This window comes from Canis lupus, unplaced genomic scaffold (assembly GCF_011100685.1).
Source record: "Canis lupus familiaris isolate Mischka breed German Shepherd unplaced genomic scaffold, alternate assembly UU_Cfam_GSD_1.0 chrUn_S834H998, whole genome shotgun sequence".
Taxonomy (NCBI): domain Eukaryota; kingdom Metazoa; phylum Chordata; class Mammalia; order Carnivora; family Canidae; genus Canis; species Canis lupus.
In genome coordinates, this window is record NW_023331793.1 from 11,279 (window position 1) to 20,946 (window position 9,668).

Genomic DNA, 9,668 nt, shown 5'->3' on the forward strand with positions numbered 1-9,668 from the left:
TTACCATATTGCAGAATATATGACTGTATGTTTACCATTACCACTGAGATTTTTGCTATCTTTTTATGTTTTTGTGATAATTATTGTTCCTTTACTTAAAGAACTTCCATTAGCATCTTTTGTAAGGTAGATATAGTGATAAGGAACTCCTTTACTGGTTATTTGCTCAGGGAAGTCTTTATCCTTGCTTTGTTTCAAGGGACAGTTTAGCCAATATAGAATACTTGGTTGACAGTTATTTTCCTCCAATAGTTTGAGTATGTCATCCCATTCCTTGATTAAATGTTTTGTTTTGATTTTTGACTAAAATGTTTTTGTGAGAAATGTGTTAATAATCTTTTGGGTGTTCCCTTGTGTGTAACTTTTTCCTGCACTGCTCTTAAAATTCTTTCTTTGTCTTTGACTTTTGGCAGTTTGACTATAATGTGTCTCAGTGTAGCCCTATTCAGGTTCATCCTATTTGAGGTCCTCTGGACCTGATGAATCTGGATGTTCATTTTTTCCCCTAGATTAGGGGACATTTCAGCCATTACTGGTCTTTCTCCCTTCTCTTTCTCTCCTTCAGGAAATTCCTATAATGCAAATGTCATTCCTTTTGATTGTGATTTATAATTCCCGTAGGATTTTTCACTCTGTCATTCTTTTTTCATTTTGCTCCTCTAGATTATTTTCCATGACTTCTCTTTCAAGTTACTGATTCCCTCTTCTGCATGGTTGAGTCTACTTTTGACATTTTCTGTTGAATTCTTCAGTTTACTTATTTTTCAAATCTAAGAATTATATTTGGATTTGTTTTTGATGGTTGCTCTTTCAAAGTTCTCATTTTTATTATTCATTATTTTCCTAATTTCATTTGCTTTTCTGTGTGTGTCTGTGTTTGTGTGTTTTGTAGTTCACTAACTTCCTAAAGGTGGTTCACTTTGAATTCTTTCTGACAGTTCCTAGATCTCCATTTATTAAGGTTTAGCTTTTGGATCTTTATGAGTTTATTTTGGTGGTGTCCTATTTACCTGATTTTTTTTTTTTTTGTGATCTTTGATTCCTGATGTTGGAATCTGTGCATTTAAGTAATTGGGCTCCAATTCCATACTTGACAAGTTTGCTTTGGCAGAGACACTTCTTCACCATTCAGCTCAGTTTCAGTTTCTTGGGCATTTGCTGGTAATTTCTTTGGGCAAATGGGGTCTGCTATTGTGGTCTTTTCTTGGATGGGGCCATGCTTCATACTTTAAGGTCAGGGATAGGAGATGTTCCAGTGACTGAGAGAGTTGTATAGGACTGCCAGCTTGGTTCCCTCCCTAAGAAAAGCTATAGGATGGGCTTTGCAGTTGCCTGGCTTCTCTACAATTGCTTGGATTCTCTCCTAATCTGGTTAGGCTTCATCGATGGTCTGGACTGGCTACTATATTCAGCAGTAGATAAGACTATGAATTAGTTTCCCTTCCCTAGCACGACAGCAGATAGAACCAGGGTCTGTATAGCTCATTGTTGGTGGACCCGAATCAGTGTAGTGTCTGCACTGAGTTGCTTGGTCAGGTGAGGCCACTGGTTTTGCTCTGCAGACTGGGGAAGCCACAGGCTATGCTCTTTGTTCAAATGCCACTGTAGGTAGGGCTGTTGGATGGGCTACAGAGCTTTCCTTGTGCTTTGGTTAGATTCTCTGGTTGGATAGACTGATGGCATTCAACAATGAGCAGGGTTATGAATTAGATTCCCTGTCTGGGTGCAGTGGGAGAAGCAGTTAAAGCTGCTATTGTTCTTTGTTTGTTGTTTCAACTCAGGCTGATCCATTCCCCAAGTTCCCTGACCAAACAGGGCCGCTGTGCAACTTCAATTCTACCAGCTTCTCAGCTTGACTGCTATTGGGTCACAAAGCTTTCAGGAGTTTTCTCCAGCCCTTCTTGTCAAATTGGACTAGAAGATACTCTCCACAGTCGAGGAAGGGAGCTGTGATTCAGTTCCCTTCCTGGGCTTAGGCAAACTTGGCTCTATGGTCAACAGTATTCATTTGATCAGAATAAATAAGATCTATATTCTGCTAATTCCCTGGTCAGAGTATATATCCATCTTGGTTCTGATAATGAGGAAAGCCGCTGGTTGGTATTATTACTTGGACACTGCAAGTATGACTTGGTCGGCCAAGGTCGTATGCTAGTTGTTGCAAGCCTCTCTCCTATTCTTTGTCACAGTTAGAATCCCAGTGTTTGAACCTTATAGTTTTCCAGCAATCCCTGTGTAGGCATGAGATCAGAGTAGGGGTTCAAACAAAGCAGCCACAGTGCTGAGTTGGGGGGCTGGCTATTCCCCCCTGTGCTCTCTTTTCCCACTGGAAGAATTGGAGGCTCAGTTGAGACCTCAGGTTGGTGCTGAAATGGCCTGGATTTGGGGGAGAAGTGCAGCCAGCGTGTGGCCCCTTCTCTTCCTATGCAGTTTGTCTTGGCCTCTGAGGTGTGGGGAGTACCTCACCATCATGTTCTAGGGTTCTTTCAATGTTGTCTTGCTCTTGAATAGTTGTTCATTTGTTTTGGGAGGGGAGTGAAGTCAGGAATATCCTATGTTGCCATCTTGGTGATGTGATTCTTCATGTTCTTTTTTTTAAATAAAAAGAATATCCTTTCCCTTTAGTAATTATTTATTTAATCACATTACATTTAATAAGATAGTTGAAAAGAGGATAGGAGACCATGATTTGGCTATGGACCCACGATCATAGTGAATTGAGTTAGAAAATTAGCAAATGAGCTCCAAATTTCTAGAGTATTTATTTTTATTTCTTTGTCTGATTTTTTGGCAGAGTAATGTTATACTGTGGATCTGTTTTATTATAGAAATTGTTTTTTTACCCCATTTTTATGAATCTATGTGTTAAAAATTCTGACACTTGAGTTGAGGAAAAGACAAAGTTCAGGAGAATAAGAGTAGGGGTCTTTGTTTTGCAGCAAAGGGAGAGAAGCCCATGGATTTTAGGCTGAGAGTCTGGTGTGGACTGACTGACATATCAGTTTCTCCACAGAGAACCTTAATTGCTTGACAAAACAGGCGTTTCCTATGAGGAGAAAAACACAATACCACCCTGAGGATTTCTATTCATAAACATAAATCCTCCTTAAAAGGAATACTGGCAATCTAGAATTTCAGATATTTAATATTTTTAATGAAATTTATCCTAATTTTCTCATTTTTGTAAGCATCTGTAACCCAACTCGATTTCTCTTTCTTTTAGATGAGACTATTACTTACCTCCAAAGAGTTATTAAATTTGCCATGGATTTAGGTTTTGGGTGCTTCTAAAATATCTCCAAACTTTTTAGGAAAGAGAATACCAAACATATGTTTTAACACAATTTTGGCATGAAAAAAGAATTTTTTTCAAAAATTGGGGATTTCAAAACTAGAGGTTATAGCAATTTGCAGATTATTGAGAATCTTGATTATTTAATTGAATGTTTCCTTATTTAAAATACTAAACTACAACTACTTTAATTCAACCTAAGTGTATTTTATGAAGCCTATCTTCCTGCCACCTTGCCCCCCACCCATTTTTTTCCCTTAAGGGTCACTGTGTTAAAAAAAACAGTCAAAGCAACAAAATAGAAATGTTCTAGTTTGTCTGTGCTTAAAGTGCATTTTGAAATTTGCTTTTAATCCTCTCATGGTCATGAAGATACTCTTCAGAAGTTTCTATTTTTGTGAAAACATATTAGCTTTCTCAGACTAAAATACACTGAGCTTGATTTAGTCCCAGAAAATAACCCATATACTGGAAAATGAAGATTTCATACATCAAGTAGCACCAGTGGTGCATTTTCTCAAGTCTACGTTGTGTAAACAGGACATTTTTACATTATTTTGTTCTATTCTCCATGGTATAATGTAGATGAGAAAGCCAAAGTTTTCATAAACAACTCTGTACACAGTAAAGATATTTTAATATTCCCAAACAATATTTTTGATCACTGTAATTTATTTCTGCCTGCAAACTTTTGAGTCATGTGCTTTTTTTTTTGAGATCTAAACTATTTCTCCTATTTTCTACTTTATCTGTTCACAGGAAAACCACATAAGTCAATACTTAGCATTTGGATTCAGTAAAGGCTAAGCAAAGACAGGTGGAGCAATATAGGAAAAAGGAGTGATTTATTATTTTTATGATGTTCATTTTCTTTTTTTTAATTTTTTTTATTTATTTATGATAGTCACAGAGAGAGAGAGAGAGAGAGAGGGGGCAGACACAGGCAGATGAGAAGCAGGCTCCATGCACCAGGAGCCCGACGTGGGATTCGATCCCGGGTCTCCAGGACCGCGCCCTGGGCCAAAGGCAGGCGCCAAACCGCTGCGCCACCCAGGGATCCCTGATATTCATTTTCAAGCTAAAATACTAATTGTAGCTTTTCCTCAAACTACTATATCTGCTAAATATAGGAATGTTGGTTGGCATTTCTGTAGCTGAGATCTAAAAGAGAGTCTTGAATGAGTTTGTGTGTTGGTGCTTCGGAAGCCAGTTCCAGTAGTAACTGTATTCATGTTTTCATTAATTCATTACCCTCTGGTAGTAATTGTTCTATTCTGCATTGAGATTTAGGAATTTCTTTCATCCCATGTATGCTTTGGGAGAAAGCCTGAATTGCCCACCCCTTATGTTTTTTTGCTGTGAATATATTGAGCATGTGGATTTGTGTGTGTGTGTGTGTGTGTGTGTGTGTGTGCGTCTTGGTCTTCTATTTAGGGCTGTGCTTTTTCTGCATATATTGTGAAAAAAATGTTTCAAGAAAGTGTTTTTTTTGTGTGTGAGATTTGGCATTTTTAAACTTCATTATAGATTTAAAGTCTTCCTAAAATAGATGGGGAATGAAGCGACTATTTTCCAGTTTATGTTTATGCTCTTTTCTATAAACCTAACTGCAGAATAAACCTAAATTTGTTAATTATCGAGCATCTTATTTTTTATTAAGTGCATATTCATAAATAAGTCCTTGTAGAAAGAAGGGTATCTAGTTGTTTTCTTCTTAGTAAACTGGATTTTCATTGTCATCTTCATATTGTCCTCAAGTTATAATTTAGACACTGTTTGGCAGTGAACAAACACAGTCCCTCGACAGAAGTGATTGTAAAAGACTGGAATGAGAAGTTGTTGAGGTAAAAGTTTCATCGTTACTGTGACATAAAACCAAGAAATGGAGAAAAAGTCCATTCCTTCCCATTTATGGAGTCACTGATCACTGACTGGGGGAAAATATATATTTTTTGTAGACAAGTAAAATCTGGTAAATAACCCATGGTATTTTGAAGAATCTTTGCTGTAGATAATTATGTTGCTGGATTAGAGAAATTCAGGTCAGTAGAAATAAATAATAAAACATAAAGTATATACTATGGAGTCAAGACAAAAAATAAAAGATTTTTCTTATTTGAAAATTCTATTGAGAATAAGATCCATATTTAATAAGAAAGTATTTTTCTATGATTATTCAAGATTAAATTTCAATAAGTTACATTATCAAGGATGTCTATGGAGAGAGTAGTTTTTTTTCCTGTGCCTTTTCTTTGAGCTCCTTTGGATTTTATTTTTCTGCAAGATCATTGTTCTTCACTCTAAAAGTTATAAGTCAGAACTATAAGGGGCATTTTTTGTTTTTGTTTTTGCTTGTATGTCAGAACTTCTCAAGTCTTTTTCTTTTCTCCCGTAAGTATCGCTCTGGTCCATTTTGTTTCTATTTTCATACTAGCAGTGTGTATGAAAAGTATAAGAAGAGACAATGATCCTCCCCTAGTCAACACCAAGTTTCCTTAGCAGCCCATGTCTCCTTGCCTTGCAGAACTTTACCATGTAGATAGTGAAATTTACATTAGATTTTCGTAGAAAATTGCTGAACCTTACAAAAAAGTCTCCTTTAGTTTTGTTTTGTTTTTTTTTTTAATCTTTTTTTTTTCAGTTGAGGTAAAAGTTTCAGTGTATGGAAAGCTGCCCGTGGCACACGCGCCCCCGTGTTCCCTCCCAGGAGCTCCCGAGGCCCCTCCCTCGGTGCCCACCCGCCTCTCCCCACCCCTGCAGAAGCCCGGACTGGAGCCCGCAGCACCTCCACAGTCCCCCCACCCTGCAGCAAGAGGTGACCCCAGCCGCGGGCTGAGCTGGGGGGACAGAGACATCGCCTGTTTGCAAAGCTGACAGCCTTCGGTGCAGTACCATCTCAGAGAAACTTCCTTTCAAACAATGCTTTCTGGAGCTACAGACCAGCTTGGGCATAAGAAAGGGGCTTTGCAAGAAACTTCAGATCACATCTGACATGGTTTTCTACGGTCATCAGGTCAGCGTTTGAAGTTGCCGTCTCCAAGCAACTCAACTCAGTAAGGAAGGGAAGGCTTTATGCGGGTTCACACCTTCTCATAAAGCCTCACATACACACGAGAAAGATCTTAGACCTATTAAAGCCAAAACTGGAAGATTCCATAACACTGAGTTTATTTATCTTTTTTAATTTTTATTTATTTATGATAGTCACAGAGAGAGAGAGAGAGAGAGCAGAGACACAGGCAGAGGGAGAAGCAGGCTCCATGCACCGGGAGCCCGACGTGGGACTCGATCCCGGGGCTCCAGGATCGCGCCCTGGGCCAGAGGCAGGCGCCAAACCGCTGCGCCACCCGGGATCCCTGGATTCCGTAACACTGAGTTTTAAAGAAAACCTGCAGGCGCGGAACCAGAGCAGCAGATCAACCAGAGCAAGGGACACTGCAGAGTTCCGGCGGGTGCGACTTCGCTGGTTTTGTCCTGATGTGCGAGTCCAGCGCTCAGTCTGAGTCGCTGCAGTGGAGCTGGATCCGCCGAACTGCTGCTCCCGGACCGAGGAGCTGCTGCTGCTGAGCCGGGCGGCCCTCCCGAGGGCGCAGAGCCCGCTTTCTCCTCCTTGGCAGGCTTCTCGTTGTTGTTCAGCTGCCCACGGACGTCCTGCCGCGCGTCTCCGACTCCTTCCTTTCCTGAGCTAACTCCTCCTTGGACTTGGCCGCCTGCTTCTTCCCGCTCGTGGAGAAAGGCTCCCTTGGCTTTTCCTGTCAACAACGCTTGCTCCCGCACAGTGGTGGGTTTCAGAGGCTCAAAGTCAATCTCTCTCTGCTCAGGCCTGGGTCCCTGAGCGAGGGCTCCGGGACTGGATGAAGTGGACCCCGCAGCCCCGTGTCCCCGGGCAGCCGGGGTCTAGGCTGAGCTGGCGCCCTCGGCCTAGCTCACGGGCAGGCCTTGCTCCTCCTCTCCGGGTCGTCGAGGCCGATGCCTGCTTGCCGCCCTGCTTCGGCTGCCTGCTGGCCTGGCTGCGCTGCCGGCCTTCTCGGCGGGAGCCCTCTTCGGTTGGGCCTGCTTGGCGGCGGGGCCCCCTTGGCCTTCTCGTCCTCAGACTTGGCCTTGTGCCTCTCCGTGTCCTCGTCTTCGTCCGCGTCCTCCTCCTTCTCCTCCTTTCCCTTCGGCTCCTTCTTCCTCTCTGGCTTGTTCCCGGGCCCGCGACAGGGCGGCGAGCTGCTCGTGCACAGCCTTCAGCTGCTCCTGCAGCTCCGCCAGCCGGGCCCGCTCCTCTCCTCCTCCTCCCTCCTCCTCCTCCTCCTCCTCCTCCTCCCTCCTCTCCTCCTCCTCCTCCTCCTCCTCCTCCTCCTCCTCCTCCTCCTCCTCCTCTCCTCCGCTCTCCTCGCTGCTGCGGGCGCTCTCGGGCCCCTGCTCCACGGGGGCTGCGGCTCAGCCGCATCTTAGCAAACCGCACCTCAAACACGGCCGCAGCTTCCTGGCCACGGCCACCACCTTGTGGCCTGGGGGTTGTACTGGTAACAGCTGGAGAACATGAACCGGGTGTCAGCAGCGAAGCCCTGCGCGTCTGGGCACTCGCGACTGTCCGTCTTCTTGACAGTGCTGAGGTCCATCGGGTGCTCGGTGACGTCGTGGTAGTCGTGCAGCTCCAGGGCCTCGGCGTCCACCGGCTGGAGAAGGGCCAGGCGCAGGCCGCACGCTTCTTGCACGGCCTGTCCTCGAGGACGCTGTCACAGTGCCGCGAGTGCTCGGCAGCTCGCCCTTCCGGCCCGCATGCTGAGGCACCTCGCCGTCCTCTAGACCCTTCCAGGGCGGTGCGATGGGGCGGCCCCCACTCTCTCGCCGAGCCCCCACCTCGGCCTGCTTGGGGTCTGACGATGGCGGCGGCGATTCGCTCCGGCTCGCGGATGGAGTGGGCGTCGTGGTGGCTGCTTTCCGCTTTGCACCCTTTTCCTTGACGACAGGCGCTGTGGGAGGGACCACAGGGATGGATGATGGGCGTCGAGGGAGGGGGTGGGGCGGCGGCGGGGGCGCAGGGAACCGATGTTTGCGGTAATGGTTGGCAGAGGGGGGCAGCAATGACAGGCGTCTGGAGACAGTGGGGGGACGCTCTGGAAGGGGGTTGCTGGGGAGACAGAGGACACGGCCACCACTTGCTGCCCACCTGCACTCCGGGTTCCTGCGCCGCGTTCCGGCCTTTGCCCTTCGGAGCAGGGGGTAATAATTCAACTTCGTCCTGGGGCACCTGGGCCACTCTCTGCAGAAAAATTTTCTCTAAGGCTTGGGCCGTTAGCACTGTGTCATCTGTGGGCTTGTTGTAAATGTAACAATTTGTAAACATGGTGTGGAAGTCCTGCACGCATTCGCTGGCGCTCCAGTAATAATTATTTTCTAGTCTCTTCTGAATAGTCCCCATAGCCATCGGGTGTTTATGATTTTATGGTAATCGGGCAAGGTTAGCTTGATTGCATCCACGGGCTGGTAGAAGGGCCAGGCGAGCTGGTGATTCCAGGGCGTCTTTACCACCACGTTCTGCGCGTACTGCAGCTGCTTGGTCTTGCGGCCAGGCTTGGCGGGGTTGGAGACCTCCCGCGGGTTCCCCGGGATCCCCGCGGGCGCGACCGTCCTGGTGGTGGACATCCTCCGCGGCTCGCTCACTGGCCGTCACAGCAGCGGCTCAGGGAGGCCCTCGCTTCCACTGCGCTCCTTTTGGAGGCCTGACATCCCCTTTGTAGGCCCAGCCAGGCAGCACTTGGCCTCGGCGGCTCCGACGGCCGTCCCTCCGCTCCCTATATAGATTCTGGATAACAGTTCTTTATTAGATGGTTCTTTTGTAAATATTTTCTCCAACTCTGTGCTTTGTCTTCTTATTCTCTTGACATTGCTGTTTGCAGAACCGAAAATTTTAATGGAGTCCAGTGTATCAGTTATTTCTTTCATGGATTATGCCCTGGTGTTGGATCAAAATCATAGCCATACCCAAGTTCACCTGCATTTTCTCCTACATTATCTTGCAGAGGTTTTATAATTCTGCATTTTATATTTAGAACTGTGATCTGAGTTTATATTTGTGAAGGATGTGAAGTCTGTGTCTGGACTCAGTATTTTTGCATGTGGTGTCCAGTTTTACATTATCATTTGTTGAAAATACTGTCCTTTTCTTTCACTGTGTTGTCTAGTCCTTTGTCCATTGACTATATGAATCTCATTAACTTTTAAAAGGATGTGATAGAATGAATTTGAATAGCTAAGTGAACATAAATGGGAGGTTCCAAACAGAAGAAATGGACTGTGGTAAGGCATTAAAATGAGTGAGAGGAAAGTAATCTTGATTTATTAAAGAAACTGTGATAGTTTGAGCTTATGTGCAAGAGAAGCATAG

At 44.8% G+C, this 9,668-nt stretch overlaps 1 pseudogene; it reads right to left on the bottom strand.

The window, feature by feature from the left end:
- Positions 1-6,578: 6,578 nt before the first annotated feature.
- Positions 6,579-8,926, bottom strand: LOC119878936 (annotated as a pseudogene).
- Positions 8,927-9,668: the final 742 nt, after the last annotated feature.